The sequence below is a fragment of the Felis catus genome, chromosome E2 (genome assembly GCF_018350175.1).
Source record: "Felis catus isolate Fca126 chromosome E2, F.catus_Fca126_mat1.0, whole genome shotgun sequence".
NCBI classification, from domain to species: domain Eukaryota; kingdom Metazoa; phylum Chordata; class Mammalia; order Carnivora; family Felidae; genus Felis; species Felis catus.
The window spans coordinates 12,190,118-12,209,177 of NC_058382.1; the positions used below are offsets into that span (position 1 = coordinate 12,190,118).

A 19,060-nucleotide genomic window follows, 5' to 3' on the forward strand; every position below is an offset into this window, starting at 1 on the left:
AGTTGGAATCACAACCCTACCCAGTAGCTTCTCGCTCGCTCGCTCGCTCGCTCGCTACCGTACGGAGGAGGAAAGTAGAGCGCAGAGAACAACTCGCCGGGTATTGTACCGATAGAAGTAGCAGCGCTGCTCGGTAAGTGGGGGAGGAGAGCTGAGGGAATCCAAACTTCCGCCCTCCGTCTCCCGGCTTCCGCCGGCGGCCGCGACTCCTCCATCCTAAAAAGGCCGCCTAGGTAGCGACTAGTCCCACGCTCAGGCCGAAAAGGCTCGGAGGGGTGGGGGGAGCAAGGCTGACTCACCTCCCGACCGAAAAGATGGTGGCAGCCTCGCTTTTCCGGGGCGGAAGTGCCTCTGCCTACACGGCGCCCCAGAACTACACTTCCCGGAAGCCCCAGGGGGAACAGGCGGCGCAGCGGCCCCTTGTTTCCGGAAAGAGTTAAGGACTACATTTCCCAGAAACTCCAAGAGGAGGAAGAACTTTGCCCGCCCGCCTTAGGCCACTCCCTTCCCTCCCAGCAAATCTCCCAGCTGGTAATGCGAGGACTACAAAGATCGGAAACCGCTTTATGGCTTCCCATTTTGCCGCCCTAAAGCTGTTTTGTGACGCCAGTGAAATTGAGTTTTTCCCACTGACAAAAAGTAATTAGCAAATATTTGAAGAGTCAGAGACTTAAAAACAGTTTGTGAGAAGATCACGTGATCCTTTAATAACGAAATTGTACCTACTACTAGACGAGAGAAAACGATAGCCTTTATTTTGCAGTTTCAGACACTTTTTAGATATAAAAACGAATGAAAGACCAAAAATAAAAAATGGAGGCAAAATGTATTCTAGATTTCAACTTTTGTGAATAGCACAAATAATTAAGAACTTGGCTACTGAGGACAGCCAGACATACTCAAGAGCAAAAAGACAAGCTTCAGCATATTTGTATGATCAATTTCCCAACCGGGGGGGGGGGGTTGTAAACATTCCTCAGAGAAATTTCCGAATTTGAGGATGAATACATTATTAATTAGATTTTTATGCAACAGTCACTGTAAAACTCTTGTTTGCTGATATCTATGATAGAACAGATGTTTCAAAGAAATGAGGGTGGAGAGCAGAGAGGAATACCTAAAAATATCCACATATCCACTACAATATATGTTTGCATTTCTTATTTACTGAACATGTTAGGCAGGAAAATAGGCATGAGCGACAGGAGGATGGACCTTAGATGTCCTGGCAGAGACCCCCAACCAAGGACCGCCCAGGGACCACCCCATTCCATCCACCTAGCAGTAGGTTTGCGTTACAACATCCCAGCAGAGGAAGAGTTAAGTTTGTTGCACTTGTGCAGAAAGCAGCCTGTTGTCCTTATTTAGCTTAGATCTCTAGAAATATGAATAGAAATAATGTTGCGGTTTCCTTCCCCTGCAAGCATTTCGAATACATATTGGGAAAGGACATGTGTAGCTAATTAGCATGTAATCCAGGCCCGTCAATCAAATGTTGAGATCCAAGGACCCTCCAAAAGAAAAAATTGATATAAGCACATAGCCCAGAGTTTCTGTGGGGCCATTCCTTCTGTTATACACCGTTTCTTGTGAAGTACTTTGTGCATGCTAGGGACTATTCCAAACGCTTGAGACTCTGGGATTCTCCATTCATAACTGTCTTTTTGAGGTAAATACTATAATTTCCTCCATTTTACAGTTTAGGAGGCAGAGGCAGAGGAAGGGTAAGTACTTTCTCCACGTTACTAAATTAGTAAGTGCCAGTGCCAGGTTTCAAAATTTGGCATTTGACACCCAGAGCCTGAGTGCTAACCACTCATTAGGCACATCTTGTATAATCAACACGAACAGATACTTAATTTCAATCAATTTTTTGGCCTCCCTGATGCCAAAGAGATAGAACATAACATGGAAATTCAGTTATCTTCACCTGCATTTCTATCCAGTGCCCTCAAGGCAAGTCACACAAACAGGAATCTTCTATGTCGTTTGCCTCTTCAAACCCGTCTTCCACTCATGTCCGGCCATGGTGAATAACTTGTACTCCTACAAAAAGCCTCTTTGTATCTACTGTTCATTACATCACACCCCACTGCTCTATTCCCTTCTAGGGCTTAGTCTTCATCTACAGCTTAAATCTTCCCTGTTCCCATAAGACTTCTTGTGGGTTTTGTCTCATACATGAATAAAAGCCGTGTGTAATAACACAGACTACGGATTTGGAATCAGGCTGCCTGGGTTAAAATTCAGTTCTTCCACTTATTCTGTGAACTCTGTTCCATTTTTATTCACTTGCAAAACGGAAATAATACTATGACTGATATGATAAATTAGTAACTACACTGAAGGGCACTGGAAACTCTACCTGACTCATAACCACCCTATAAAAAGCAAATATTATCCTCAGGTGACGGGAAACATGAATAAGGGATGAGTGGTTTAGCAACTTTGCTTTAAGATCATTAAAATTAAGAGCAGGGCGCCTGAGTGGCTCAGTTGGGCATCCAACTCTTTTTTTTTTTTTTTTTTTTTTTTGAGAAAGAGAGAGAGAGAGAGAGAGAGAGAGAATCCCAAGCAGGCTCTGCAGTAGTAGTGGGGGGCTCAAGAACTCAGCTCAAGTTTGGGGGGCTCAAACTCAAGAATTGTAAGATCATGACCTAAGTCTAAATCAAGAGTCAGACGCTTAGCCAACTGAGCCACCCAGGCACCCCAAACTCTTTATTTCAGCCCAGGGCATGATCGCAGGGTCATAGGATCAAGACCCACATTGAGCTCCACGCTGATAATGGAGCCTACTTAAGATTCTCTCTCTCCCTCTGCCCCTCTCCCTGGCTTGTTCTTTCTCTAAAGTAAATAAAAAAATAAAATAAAATAAAATAAAATAAAATAAAATAAAATAAAATAAAATAAAATAAAATAAAATAAAATAAAAATAAATTTTTAAAAAGAACTATTTCCTATGTTTGTTTGTTTTAATGTACAGCATTGAGATTAAAAACACAGACTTGAGGCTGTAACACCTTGGGCTCGAATGGCAGTTCTGCCTCTTAAAGCGTTAAGTTTTGGGCAAACGGTGTAAACTCACAAAGAGTAAACGAAAAAGAAAAAAAATAATTTTCCTTGTCCAAAAGATGCATTTTCTCTGCCCTTTTTCTTAGAGCATTTCCATAGGAAACCCAGTGCTTTTTGGATCTTTTTTCTGACCTTTAAATACATATGTAAATCTTGTTAGAGGCTAAGTAACTTCTTACCAAGTTTCCAGAAGTGTTTTTCAAAGGTCTGGGCTTTGTCCCTTTTAAATGTAAATGTCCGGGCAAATAATCTAGTGTCCCTATCACTGTGGGAGTTTAACCAAGGTTTCTTTCTCTGCTAGCAGGGGAGATAAGATACATTTCATTATTCCCTCGGATAAGGTCAATTAACTAAGAAAATTCCCAAGAAAAATTAGCATAAATTTATCAACGAATTTGCAGCAAATGGTGTAATCAAGCCCTCTTATAGGAAGACAAGATATCGTTAATACTGAGAATACGTGTACCCAGTAGTTAAACATTTAACAGTATAAAAAGCTTGTAACTGCTTGCCTGTATAAACAGGGCGAAGCTTCTTTACCTGTAATCTCTTCCCGCAAATTACCTACAATACGGTACTCTGAATATGAGTATTCAGTAATAAGCTTGCTTTTCTACATTATGTAGCGAGAACTTTGTGTTAGTAGGAGGTTGTATTTCCAGCTACCTCTGCTGAAAAAATAAATAAAAGGCGAATAGCATTACCTGGCTCATAAGGCTGTTGAGGTCATTTCATAAATTAATTCGTATAAAAATGATGAGGGACCACTATACCAATGACACTACTTGAGAGATGAGCATAATGAGACCAAGAGAGATTAGGTAACTCGCATAGCGTTGTTGTACTAGGAAGTGGCAGCGCTGACTGGTAGGTGAGGAAAGCCGGCTGGAGCGCCGGGAGACCCGCAGACCAGGGGACACGGAGACCTGGGCCGCCCCGACCCAGGGAAGCCAGAGGCGCTGCAGACGGGAGGCTTGGCAGAGGGGAACGCAGACCTCTTCCAACTCCACCCTCCGCTGCCTCGGGCAGCTCCGGGCTCGGAGAGCTCCCTGGGAGGGAAGACTCCTCTACTGGACAGGAAGGCGCCCGCCAACCTCGCCCTCCTACCGCGAAAGCGGCTCTTTCCGACTAGAGGGAGCTCATGGACCACTTCCCAGAATTCCCTCGCCAGGCCTTCCAGAAGCGGAAGTGCTCCAGGCTACATGTAGCCTAGACTACATCTCCCAGAAGGCCCGAGATAAACGATGCCCTCAGCTCCGCCTCCTAAAGCGGAAATACTTCCGGGTACCCTGAGCGGCTGGGTATTAACTACTTTAATGCCAGAGTGAATCTTGGCGGAATTGTGTCATTTTAGACTGCAAGGGTCTTCCAAGGTGGCTCCTACAGATTCTGTTGCTGCAAGCTGATCAGCACTTTAGTCGCGTTCAAGGCGCTCGGAAGGAGGTCGGGGTAGGGCAGTGAAGAATCCCAAAAAGCTGCCCTGTAGGGGTAAACATAAGAGGGAAATGGATTGTCTTTGGTAGAGACCGAAGACAAACTCCAAATCACCTCACTAATTGAAATTGGATTAGAGTGAAACGTTTGTTACTGTCTCCAACCACCTACCAAAAACAAATGAAAATCTTTTCTAGAGAAAGAGAGCATCATCCTAGGCTTCAAATTATTTCTGTAATACTAAAATATATTAATAGCGGGCAAAATAGCCCTTGGAGATAAAACCATTATGAGGCATGGAAAGAAACACTTCATAAGTTTCAAATTATCAAGAATAACAGCTGTGCATGATCAAAAGCAAACTTTAAAAAGCAAAACTGACAGAATTATAGGGAGAAAAACATTCACAATTAGACTGGGAAGTTTTAACACATATTTAGGAAGAATGTAGAGTCTGGAGATAATTTACTAAAACAGAAGAGAAGCTGAAAATTAAAATGGAAACATCCTTCTCAGGAATTTAATAAACAGAGAACAAAAACTATAGTAAGTAGATGGAAGAAAATGATGAAAATAAGAAATTCATGAAATAGAAAACAAAATAGACTGAAGTTTTTGTGAAGGGCCAAAAGACGAGTCAATGAATAAACCAATACAATTGACAACGTCCAGTAAGAGTGGCTAAGAAAAAAAAAAAAAAAGACAGAAATGACATACTACCAATTTCAGTGATAAAAATGGAAACACCAATAAAGATATTAAGAAAACATTGTGCAGAACATTACAATGATAAATTTGAAAATATATGTCAAATGGTTATAAACTCCTAGAAAACTCCAGCTTAAAACTAAAATCAATTTCTACTCCTGAAACCAATATTACACTATATGTCAACTAACTTGAATTTTTTTTAATGTGGAAAGATACCTAAAATAAACGTATACAACAATTACACATAATACTTAGTGATAAAATGTTGAAATTTTTATCTTTGAGAACAGGAAACAGAAGAGAATGCTAAATACCACCCCTTTCATAAAATTGTACTGGGCCTTGTATCCAGCAAACTGGTCAAATTTACTTGTCAATTCCAATAACTTTGTTGTAAATTATTTTAGATTTCCTAAATACATAAGCACGCCATTGGTAAATAATGACAATTTTGTGTCTTCTTTTTCAATCTTTACATTTCTTATCTATTTTTCTTTCATTTGTACGTTGAAAAGAACTCTTGTTCCTTTTAGCCTATTCACACTTTTTAAAAAGATTTTTGCGGGAGTATTTTAAAGCAAATTGCAGAACCTTTTTTTCAGTAAAATTAAATTGAAATCCTGGACACATGTGATAAAATAATTTTGTATTTATTCCTTTCTTTTCCTCATCGAACACTTTCATTTGCTCCTCTGACCCATAGGATATTATTTCATCTGAAGTACAGTTGATTCGAACAACACAGGTTTGAACTGTGCAGGTAGACTTGTGGATTCTTTTTCAATAAATACAGTACAGTACTATAAATGTATTTTCTCTTATGATTTGCTTTAAAAAATTTTTTAAAGTTTATTTTTAATGAGACACAGACAGCAGGAGAGGGGGAGAGGGAGAGAAAAAGGGGGACAAAAAATCCCAAGCAGACTCCGCGCTTCCAGGACAGAGCCTGACTTGGGGTTCGAATTCACGAAACCATGAGATCATGATCTGAGCCAAAACCAAGAGTCAGACACTTAAAGACTGAGCCACCCAGGAACGCTTCTCTTATGATTTTCTTAATAACATTTTTTTCTCTAGCTTACTTGAAAATACAGTGCAACATTCAAAATACATGTAACAACATATTTGTGGGGAATAAGCTTAGGAATCCCCTGGGCTTACACCAATGGGTTAACAAGGCATAAAGAATTACAAAGTGATAGGATGCTCACACCCGAGTTTGGGTAAACAAGATTAGCAACCCAGAATAGGGAGGTGCAAAGGCACCAAGAATAGGGAGATGCAAAGGCACCCCAGAATAGAGAGGGGTGCAAAGGCCCCCAATACAAAGTTATATGAGGTAAGCAAGATTAGGCATTCAGGGCGAAAACACCCCCCAATTTAGTATTATAGCATAAAGCTGCTTTCGCAGGAGGGAAGGAACAAATTAGGTAAACAGGTAAATTGAGTTATAGACCACTGTGCTGTGGGTGAAGTTGCCCAGAGCGGAGATGATTAACAAAAGAAAAGGTGCCTTGTTAACCTTGAGGTTATTTCCCCTATCTGTCTTATCCCCTAGGCTAGCTAAGATAAACATATACAGCACCTTCTGTCTGCCGTTAACAACCATCTGCCCATCTTCCCGGCACCAGGATTTTGTTTTATATTGACCCAAGCCCCAAACACTGTGTATCTTCAAAACCCCCTTTTCCCCTCATGCCCATGAGCTAATGTTCACTGATTCAATGTCTCTTTGTGCACACCCATCGTGTTTGTAAGGCTTTTGATCTTAATAAATATGGGGCAAGGACACTTATTCGGGGCTCTTGTCTTTTCCTGGACATTAACCATCTCTCACTTTTTATCCTATATCCTTCTCTCTTGCTAGACGAGAGAGAACTTTAGACCCAGTCTATGACAGATATTAATTGTTTATTGGTAATGCTTTGGTCAATAGTAGGCTATTAAGTCTGGGGGGAGTCAAAAGTTATACACAGATTTTTTACTGGGTGGGTTAGTGTCCCTAACCCCTGTGTTGTTCAAGGGTCAGCTGTATTTCTTTTTGTGTGTCTTCTTATGCAGAATATGTGTGGTGTGTTTTTGTGTGAACATATTTTTAATTTATGTAAGTAGTATTGATGAGGGAGCCAAAGGCAAGCTGAGGGTAAAGCTAACACCATGCAACTCTCCTCTCTCCCCGAGGTGGGATATGTGTGACATTTCTCAGGTACCCCTAGCTGCCCAAGAACAAAGGAAAGGGAAAAACAAATGGTTAAATGATGGAGATCACAATCATGCAAGGCATGAATCTCCATCAGTTTGCAACTGTCTTAATGATTTATAAGAAAAAAGGAAATCTCCAGAAACTTATAGACTCAGTTTCCTGGAGCCCCAACGTCACCCTCCCCTCCATAGTGACGTGGGTAATGAAGGCAAGAAGAAAATGTACACAAAATTAAATTTGTTTATAACCTGCAGCCCAATGACAAATACTTGAGATAGGCAGAGTAAAACATTTCTCCAAGAAACTCCCATCTTTCTTAATGTTAATGCCTTACTAGAGGGAAAAATAACTTTGGCTCAACCATAGCAAGATCTCCAGTATCTTGTGAGTCTTCTTTAGCATATGAAGGTCCTTTTGGGAACTTCCCCTTGTCTTTACCCACCCCCTCAACTCCCAGATATACAATCAGTCACTCCTCACAACCCCAGTGCAGCTCTTTCTACCCACTGATCATGTCCCCTTTATTTAGTAAAATCATCTTTTTGCACCAAAGACATCTCAAGAATTCTTTCTTGGTCGTTGGCTCTGGACCCCATCATCACTCCAAAAACACGTCAGTATTGTGTTATAAAACTTAATTGATTTTTTTAACTTTCTTCATTCAGTATTATATCTTTAAGATTTGTCCATGTTTTTAGCATACATCTAATTTATTTTATAAAATTCACACACAACATCTTATCTATTTACTCTTCCATGAAAGATACCCAGTTTTCCATTGGCAATAATGATGTGATATGTCTCCATACTCCTATACAAATGTATGAGAATTTATTTAGGACACATATCTAAGGAGTGCATTTGTTGGTTCACAGCATATCCATATACTTATATTTATAAATAATAGCTAGTTTAATCTTTTTTATTTTCAAGAGAGAGAGAGAAAGAGCGTGTGTGAAGGAGAGAGGGAGGAAGAGAGAAAAAGAGGGAGAGGGAAAGAGAGGGAGGGAGGGAGGGAGGGAGAGAGAGAGAGAGAGAGAGAGAGAGAGAGAGAGAGAGAATCTTAACCAGGCTTCATGGCCAGTGCAGAGCCCAACATGAGGCTCCAAACAGGGCTCAGTGTGGGGCTCGATCCAACCACCCTGGGATCATTACCTGAGCTGAAATCAAGAGTTGGATGCTCAACCAATGAAGCCACCCAGGCGCCCTGCTAATTTAACCTTTTGAGAAAGTGCTGGACTGATTTTCCAAAGCCTTTGCACATTCCAAAACATCTCCACATCTCACAGCATATGGCAGTTTCAATTTCTCCACTTCCAATCATTTTATTATCAAGTTTTGTTTTGTTTTGTATATAGCCAATCTGGCGAATGTGGAGTGCTATCTCATTATGGTTTTGATTTACATTTTCCTAATGTTGACCATCTTTTCATGTGCTCACCGGCCATTTGCGTATCTTCTTTGGAAGAATGTCTATTACCAAATGCTTTGGCACATGGTTTAATTGGGCTATCTGTCTTTTTATTGATGATGTGGGCTATTTGTCTTTTATTACCAAATTGTAAATGATCTTTATATATTCATTCTAGTTATAACTTCATTATAAGAGATACAACTTCACATATGATATGAAAACAAGTATTTTTTTCTCCCATTCTGTGGATGTCTTTTCACTTTCCTGGTGGTATTTTTTGAGACACAAAAGTTTCTAATTTTGATGATGTCCTACAAATCTGTCTTTTTTTTTTTAAATTTTTCAACATTTATTTATTTTTGGGACAGAGAGAGACAGAGCATGAACGGGGGAGGGGCAGAGAGAGAGGGAGACACAGAATCAGAAACGGGCTCCAGGCTCTGAGCCATCAGCCCAGAGCCTGATGCGGGGCTCGAACTCACGGGCCGCGAGATCGTGACCTGGCTGAAGTCGGACGCTTAACCGACTGCGCCACCCAGGCGCCCCCAAATCTATCTTTTATTGTTGTTCCTTGTGCCTCCATGTCATATCAAGAAACCACTGACTAATGCTAAAAGTTTTATAATGTTTGGTTCTTACATTTAGGTTCTTGATCCATTTTGAGTTGGTTTTTGAAAATTGTGTGTGGTACGGGGTGCAACTTCATCTGCGTGTATATATCCATTGTCTCAGCGCCGTTTGTTGAAGAGACTGTTATTTTGCCATTGAGTTGTCATGGCACCCTAACTGGATTTTTAAAATTCATTTATCGTGCCCTACATTGGATAAACAACCTTGATGATGAAGAAATCAATTTAACAAACTTTGTCTTAATTTCTGGGCTTTTGAAACTCCCAAGTTTCAAATTTTCAAAATTAACTTTATAATTTATCCTTTATATTTAGGGCCTTTAATCCTTTTGGAGTCTACCGATGCATGTGTTATCAGGTGAGGAACCACTTTGTTTTTCTGCATATACAAAAGAAATGCTTAAAAACAAGTAGTGCTATTTATGGATAGAAAATTCCATAATTTAAAATATGCTAAACTAGTATAGTGATCTACAATATCAGTGCAAACCCAATAAAAATGCTGGCTTTATGGGGTACCTGGGGGTCTCAGTCAATTGAGCATCCAACTTTTGAGTTTTGTTCAGGTCATGATCCCAGTGTTGTAGAATTGAGCCCCATGTCAAGTTCTGCAGTGAGCATGGAGCCTGATTAGATTCTCTTTCTCTCTTCCTCTGCCCCTCTCTTCCACTTGCATTTTATCTCTCTCAAAAAAAGAAATACTGGGGTGCCTGGGTGGCTCAGTCGGTTAAGCGTCTGACTTCAGCTCAGGTCATGATCTCACTGTCTGTGAGTTCGAGCCCCGCGTCGGGCTCTGTGCTGACAGCTCAGAGCCTGGAGTCTGCTTCAGATTCTGTGTCTCCCTCTCTCTCTGCCCTTCCCCTGCTCATGCTCTGTCTCTCTCTGTCTCAAAAATTAAAAAAAAATTTTAAAAAACATCAAAAAAAAAAAAAAAGAAATACTTTTTTTCCTGGAAATTGATGCAGTAGTTATAAAAATTTTGTAAAGAAGCAAAGGGCTAAAAATAGTTAAGATAATGTTAAGACAACAAAATGGAAGCCTTTATCAGATATTAAATAATATTATACAGCTACAGTATCTGAGACAGCATGGTGTTTGCTTAAAGACGGCCAGATAAAAAAGGGAGGAGAATAGAGACCAGATCAAAGCAGACACTTTCATCTGATTCATGAAAATGAGACATTGCAATAGAGGGAGAGAGAAGTATTTTTATGTATGTTCCTCCATCAATTGGACATCCATATGGAAAAGTATATTTACTTCTACTTCACAGAATCTACAAATATAACTTTCATAAGGACTGTAGATCTAATTTTGAGAAGTAAAATAATGAAGCTTTTAAGAATAAAACCTTAAAAAATTTTTTATGTTTATTTATTTTTGAGAGCAAGAGAGACAGAGCTCCAGCAGGGGAGGGGCAGAGAGAGAGGGAGACACAGAATCTAAAGCAGGCTCCAGGCTCTGAGCTGTCAGAACAGAGCCCAAAGCAGGGCTCAAACCCACAGACCACGAGACCATGACCTGAGCCGAAGTCAGACCCTTAACCGACTGAGCCAGCCAGGCGCTCCTTAAGAATAAAACCTAAGAGAGAATGTTTGTTACCTTAGAATAGGGCAATAAAATTCTTAAGTCCAAAAGCAAACTACTAAGTGTTGACAAGGATATGGAGCAACCATAACTCTATCACTTTGCATGTGAGAGTGTACATTAGTTCAGTGACTTGGAAAATGTTTGGCAGTGTCTGCTAGAATTAAATATATGCATCACCCATGACATGCAATTCCACTTCCGGCAAGCAGAAAAATAAACACACTCCACACACATCCCAAAATATACGCAAGATTTGGCCCCTAGGATGTAGTTTGCCTACCTCTGCTCTACAGTAAACACGTAAACAATTGCTTATAAACAGCAACATGGTTCAAGCTCACAAACACGATGTTGAGCAAAACAAGCGGGGCACAAAATAATATATACAACGTAATCCCATTTATGTAAAGATAAACAAAAGGAAAAGTAGTCAATAGTAATAGAAGTTAGGGAAGTGCGCTTGAGGTGGGTGGGTAGTAACTGAAAAGGAGCAGCAGTAATGGTTTGTTGTGTCTGTTAGAGCCTATTGATGGTAATGGTCTTGGTTGTGGATGCCTGAAGTACTGGCCCAGACTCTGTATTACTTGTATAGAGCCCCACAGACATTTCCCCAACTGGGGCCAATGCTGTGGCTGGACCAGCCCTTATTGGTTATTATGATCACAGGACACACTTCAGCAAAAAACCAGGAGTAAGATTTATAACTCCCATGTCCTGGAGGGTACATGGTATGCCAAAGGACCACACAGTGAGATCAGAGAGAAAGAGCAAGCTGAGACCTGGGGCTCTGCGTTTAATTGGGTCCAAGGGTGGGGTGTCTGGGGTTTCACAAGAGTTCACTTAATTATTTGAAACATACAAGTGGGATTAGGGGATGGGAGAGTAGAGACAGGGTCACCCAGGGTTTCTGAGAGGGAAGTTCATGAATGTGGGTGGCCTAGTTCCTTATCTGGTTGTTTTGCTAGAAACTGCCATATAGCTGGCAATATGTTTATTCAAAATGAGTGAGTATCTTTTTAAGCGGATGCCTCAGGAATCAATAGGCTGATGTCAGGCACTTACACTGCAGGGTTCAATATCACCCAGGGTTCAATCAGAAAAGTTGTGTCATTATGACTTTAGAGATAAGTGTATTTTTAAAAAGGAATTAGATTTGGGGCATTTGGGTGGCTCAGTCAGTTAAGCGTCTGACTTCAGCTCAGGTCATGATCTCGCATTTCCTAAGTTCAAGCCCCACATCGGGCTCTGTGCTGACAGCTCAAGCCTGGAGCCTGCTTCGGATTCTGTGTCTCCCTCTCTCTCTGTCTCAAAAAGAAAGAAACATTTTTTAAAAAATAGGAATTAGACTTTACACAAATGTGGGAGGAGAAATCAGAGTTCACGAATTCTGAGAAGCCCAGCTCATCCAGCTTCTGAAGCAGAATTGTTAATGGGGAACATCGTGTAAGATCAGTGAATCCTGTGAACATTAATTTTGCTACAATTCTTTTTTCTTTTTGTAAAATTCTTTGCCTGGTCACAAGCAATGGTGGATGGAATATTATGAGAGAGAATAAGGCATTTTGTGAGGTCCACCGATGGTGTTTCTGGCAGAAGCACTGGACCGTGAAAGGCAGTTCCATATCTAAAAGCAACTTTTCTCCAGTGAAAACAAAATGCTGTCCCTTCCATGATGGAAGTGGTCTTGTGTAATCAAATTCCTAGCAGGGGCCTGGGTAGTTCTCTTTGGAGAACGGCACCAAAATTTTCCCTTCTCATTCAGCTGATCACAGACACCTCCTCATGAAGCCACAGGCATGGGTTGAAAGATGGGACTCACAGTAGCAAGAATTGGAGCTATGGAAATCTGAGTCACTCGTTCATGCAGCTTACTTGTGACTTCTGTTTAGACCCAACCTCATATGGATCACTTCAACATCAGCACCAGTATAGCTGCTGGTATACTCAAATTTATGACTTCATCACATGGTAATTTTCTGGCTTATGGCCAGATAGTTTCAATTAGGGATTGAAAAACCCAGAAGTTGCTTTCTCAGGATTAATGCTATCAGCAGAGAATGGCATAATTTTGTTCCCAAATCCTAAATATGCATGCTGTAAGTTCTGTGCAGTGACCCTACCTGTCAGACACTTCATACATCATCAGATATATATCAGGGGTCACAAAATTATTTCAGTCAAGAACCAGATAGTAAATATTTTAGGCTTTGCAGACCACACAGATCTCTGTCACAACTACTCAACTCTGCCATCTTAGCATGAAAGCACTGTGGACAATATGTATAGAGTCGTCATGGCTATGTTTCAATAAAGTTTTATTTACAAAAAACAAGTGGCAGCCAGATTTGACCCATGGATTGTAGTTGGTCAATCCTCGGAACTAAACTACGAAGACTGGAAAGTTGGTGTAGCCCTGAGCTGGAGCTATAAAAGTGTATTGATGGCCCTACCAGATGAAACTCAACTTCTTTGAACGTTTACTAACATTCAAACAGGTATAGGAACAGGTATAGGGAAAAAAAAGAAAAAGAAAGCATGTTGGTGTAATGGCTGCATATCAGGTGTCAGCAGATGATTGGCGTGCTCCAGCAATAAAACCTCATCTGACGCTACAAGTGATGTCAAGTCCTAATTAAATTTACAATAACCCCAGGTCATTCCCCCAAGATCCACCTGTCTTTTTTCACAGGTCAAATAAGTAAATTAGGGGCGCCTGGGTGGCTCAGTCAGTTGAGCATCCGACTTCAGCTCAGGTCATGATCTCACAGTTCGTGGGCTCAAGCCTCGCATCAGGCTCTGTGCTGACAGCCCGGAGCCTGGAGCCTGCTTTGGATTCTCTGTCTCCCTCTCTGTCTCTCCCTGACTCACACTGTCTCTCCCAAAAATAAACATTAAAAAAAAATTTTTTTTTAATGAGTAAACTAGAGGGATATGATAGAATAACAGGACTCCTATCTATGACTTTCAAGATACTGCTGTGGCACTAATCTCTAGAATCCCTTGAATAATATGGCATTTCTTTTGTTTTTCTATTTTGGTACATACAAGGCAGTTACAGTGTTTGTTTGTCCTTTCTTACCAAAATAGCCTTTGTCTCATGGGTGAGGGAACCAATGTGAGAATTCTGCCAGTGGCTGGGTATTTCTATTGCAATTTGGCATTCTGGAACTTCGGAAATAACCATACAATGGGTTCCACCACATATGGACCTGAGCAAAAGTTAGGTTATTATTTGTTGTTTATAAGCCCCAACTACTAACTGGTGGGCACAATGCATTTGAGGTTCCAGGAATTAATGTCATGTCTACTGTCCAGTAATCCCTCCGTATTCTACTTATTTCCACTTATCTAATGCAAAACTTCCATAAATATGGCTGCAAGCCACTTTGAGGAAGTCTAGAACAATTTATGGTATATACTTTTGGCAGTATATCAGATGCTTTCCTCAAGGGAACCTGGCCTGTTCTTTAAGATGCTCTGGAAATGGGAATGGACTCACTCACCAAGACTGCCAATGCTCCCCTCACCAATGAACTTCTTAAATCTTTGGCAAAGGCAGTGTTCTTTAAACCCTCCCAGGGCACATAGAGGGTTACGTTGAGTGGGTCTTACATGACAAATTCACTTCAGCAGTCTGACATTCCCATGTCTTTGTATACCTTCTACAGCAGTTCTTAGCTGGGGACAATTTTGTCCCCCACCCTGGGGCATTTGGCAGTGTCCTGAGACATTTCTTATTGTTACAGCTGTTGGGGGGGGGGTGCAACTGGCATCTAGTGGATAGAGGCCAGAGATGCTGCTGCAGAGATGCTACAATGCACAGGACAGCCCCCAACACCAAAGAGCTATCCAGTCCAAAATGTCAGTTGTGTCAAGGTTGAGAACATATTTTACAACATACTTATAAAGTTCTAGCATTTTGACTTTAGTGTATATAGGATAACTTTAGGTTCAGGTTTTAGTCATTTTACTGAACAAACTGTTGAAGGCATTCACAGATGCTCAGTCTGAAATTGATGTTCAGTGCACTCGTATCAACAAATCCACCCTACTCCAATATTATATTACTTCCACCTGATTCCATACCCTTAAGACCCACAACCATATAGATTTCTCAGGTTTCTATTGATACAAATTATATAAAAATATTTTGGCAAGGTATAGTGTCTCCTCATGGTTATACTTTATACCTGATGGCTCCCTCCACTCCCACTAGTTTCCCCTTCCCTGCGAGGATTTAGTTATGATTAACAGGTCTAGAAAAATGAGAGGCAGTAGAGAAAAGTCCTAAGGATCTAGTCTCCTGCAAGGAACCCATCTTGGGGGAGATCATAACAGGTTCTTCAGGCAAGAAAAAACTACATCAGAAGAGAGAAAAAGGCTTCCTTCTAATGGCAAAGGAGGCTCACCTAAGTTTAGAGATCAAAGGCCTCCGTTTTGTTGGAATCTACCCATATTATTTCTTCCTCAATTTTTCAGGATTCTAGTCCTTCCCTTTGATGCTCTGTACCATAAGAGAATCTACAAGTTTGTGAATCGATGTGTTATCATTCAGCTGCTTACTGAATTTGACTTTGGGTCTCCTTTTTGTTAGGAAGGAAGGAAGGAAGGAAGGAAGGAAGGAAGGAAGGAAGGAAGGAAGGAAGGGAGGGAGGGAGGGAGGGAGGGAGAAAGCAAGAAAGAAGCAAGCCAACTCTTTACAACAAGCCCTCAAACTATTAGTATGTAGCCAAGTTCAAATCTAAGATAGGAAAATCCTCCAGAGGCCATGAGTGTGGGCCCGTGGTGTCAAGTGGGAGTTGAAACCGAATGGCCTACAAAAGCCAATGGAACTGGATACACAGCTAGAGGTTTAATCTTTATGTAGATGGGAGTCAAGGTCAGAGGAGCCAGGCACACTGGGAGAGAGTAGTGAACTACCCAGTATTACAAAGGAAATTCTCTTTCACTGACTGTGAAGAAACAGGTAGTCCCACTGCTACCAGCATCTTTGGTTGGACCAACCCAAAAGAACAAGATCAACCAGAAGGGCAGATACAAGAATCAGAAGGAAACCATTCTGAAATCCTGACTGAACCAGGTTTAAGTTCTGTTCTACTTGTAGTCTTTCCAGTTATGGGAGACAAATGTCTTTGGTTTAACACAGGGATTAACAGGCATTTTCTGTATAGGGCCAGAAAGTTCAGTATTTTAGGTTTTGTGGGCCAGTGTTTGTCACAACTACTAAAGTGTCACTGCAATGAGAAAACAGTCACAGATGATATATAAATGGGCATTGCTATGTTCCAATAAAGCTTTCAATACCTTGCCAAACTGGTTTAACCCATTAAACTACAAATTACCTTGAAATGACAGGCTATCCTGGTATCCATTAAACAAAACAAAACATGCAAGGCCTAGGATTTCTCATATCTAATGCAATTTGAGGTAGCATGGACTTCACATAGCATGTGAAGGTGTGGTCCAAGAAATCAACTTGGAAACCTTTCACATTATATATACATATATGTGTATATGTATGTGTATATATGTATATGTATGCATATATACATGTGTGTATATATATGTATATGTGTATATGTGTGTGTGTGTGTATATATATATATATATATATATATATATATATATGTATATATATATATATAAAATCTCCATTGCTGAGCAAAGCCCTTTAACCAAGTAAGCATTAAATATCAGTAAAATGACTAAGTAGAAATGATATTCAAACCTCACACAGCTTGCTTCCATCATGCTAGATGTTCCCCTATGCACATCTTTTCCTTAGGAAATCTTTGTTAAATTTTACCTCAAAACAGATGTACTTTCGTTCTCCATCTTCAAGATTTGCCCAGTTACTCTGTAAACAAGTTTTTCATCATCCCTTTTCTCCCACAGCTCAAGGTTCTCGGTTTCATGGTGTCTGGAAAGAGCCAGCTACCACCCTAATCAGAGCAAGCCAGTACTGTGGGATTCCGTTCACCCAGTAGGGAAGTCTGACAAGAAGTAGGGGATGTACAAATCTCCACTGTTGGGAGTTACACTAGAATCTCCTAAGCCACATGGATTTATGCCTAAGCTTCAAATATATTAATTACAAATACACAGTTACACTCACTATATGTATCTGTATCTTTGAATGACTACAGAATTTTCTTTTTCTTTTTACAACTGATTTCCAGGGTTCTATTCCTTAATTTTGGCCTTACGTGCCACATGATACGAGTTTGCCGTAAGAGATATGTTCTTAGAAATTTTTAAAATTATATTTTACATAGTTTACTCTGCTGCTGTAAAATAACAGTATTTTACTATAAAACTGATGCTCAACGAAAAATCTGAGTTAAATACTATAAAATCTCTGAGAATCTTCCTTGCCACTATTTACATAACGTAAATATCCCTTCACATGACTGGATGCATTATTAACACATTCATAGACACACGTTTGATTAAGGTACTTGATGTTCCTAAACTGCCTTAAACTGTTACATTCTTGTCTTGGCTTTAAGCCTTAGCCATCATTTTAATGAATGTTATTGTATATCAAAACATATTTATATAAATCCCTACTGATGAACATTTATTTCCACTTTTAAAAAATTCAGTTACGGGGCGCCTGGGTGGCTCAGTCGGTTAAGCATCTGGCTTCAACTCAGGTCATGATCTCGCGGTTTTTGAGTTCGAGCCCCGCACCGGGCTCTGTGCTGTCAGTTCAGGGCCTCCAGCTTGCCTCGGATTCTGTGTCTCCCTCTTTCTCTGCCCCTCCCCTACTCTTGCTCTTTCAAAAAATGAATACATGTTAAAGAAAAAAAAATTTAGTTAACAGCACTGATGTGCTACTGACCTTTTCTATTTGAAACTCCAAATCATAAGTCCATATTCTACCTTCTCCAGATCAAAGGGATTCCACATTCTACATTTTGATAAATACTGACCAGTTTCAAAACAAAAAGCAATTATTCAATCCACTGCTAGGAAAAAGCGTGAAAGTCAGTCATGCCTCAATGGTCAATGTGTTTGAGGAAATTCTCAAATTCCAACAAATAATTTTTCTTTCCTTCTTTCTCAGGGTGGGGAGAGGACGCAGTAATGGGATAGAGAACTTGACAAAAGTAATCAACTTCAAATAGCCTCTCTACCTAAGAAGTTTTGATGAAAGTAATGCTAAAACCCTTAGAAGGCAATGACGTCAAAGTCTGGATGGAAATATGGAGAATAAGACACCAATGACCAATTCAACATTTACTAAGAGATGTGTGTCACTAGTGGAACTTTGACACTTAAACGCCTGCTTTGATATTCTTGAAAATAATAATCGACAGTGTTAAGGTCTTATTATTGTAAGATCAGCAATTTTTTGGTCTATGCTGTCACAAAAGGTAACTGTCTGGGATTCTATTGATCTTATGCAGACTAAGTTCAAGGTCCAATGATAAGACCCAACCTGATGAGAGGCTGGAGAAGACAGGAGCTCCTCACAACAGGGCAATGTCAAACTACCAGGACAGACTGCAGTACTGAGTGGTCTCAGTTCAACTGTCTCCCTGAACTAATTTTATTAAGGCCGATTTTAGGTCACCTCTTCTGAATATAAATTTTTGTGAAATTCCAGAGGTGATCTCAACACAATTTTCAAATATACCACTTCCCCCATTCATTAATTTAACAAACACTGAGCACCTCCAAAGTCCCCAGCATGTTAAGACTCTGCAGATCCAGAACAAGTCGCTGCATTTATGGAGCTTACATTCTAACGGGCATTCATTCTAGCATGTCCATCAGACTTCTGTACAAGGCCTGATAAAACTCGTCCTTTCCAAAGCCTCTCCCCTGAATAGTATTTAATAATAAAGCTCAGAGTTCAAACTGTACTTCGCTATACAACCCACAGGCATTCTCTGCTGCGTGGCCTCCTGACTACTGGGATATGTTAAGCTGGGGCTGAACACTGACTTTAGTGAAACAAACAAGTTCTTTTGAACTTTATGATTGGAAGAATTCACGGGA

The 19,060-nt window shown here is 40.4% G+C and overlaps 1 long non-coding RNA gene across 1 annotated transcript; it reads left to right on the top strand.

Moving 5' to 3' along the window:
* Window positions 1–22: 22 nt before the first annotated feature.
* On the top strand, window positions 23–18,924 carry LOC109494780. Its single transcript, XR_002149828.3, has 3 exons — window positions 23–133; window positions 9,779–9,821; window positions 18,123–18,924. It is a non-coding gene; the product is annotated as an uncharacterized LOC109494780 (long non-coding RNA).
* The last annotated feature ends 136 nt before the right edge of the window (window positions 18,925–19,060 follow it).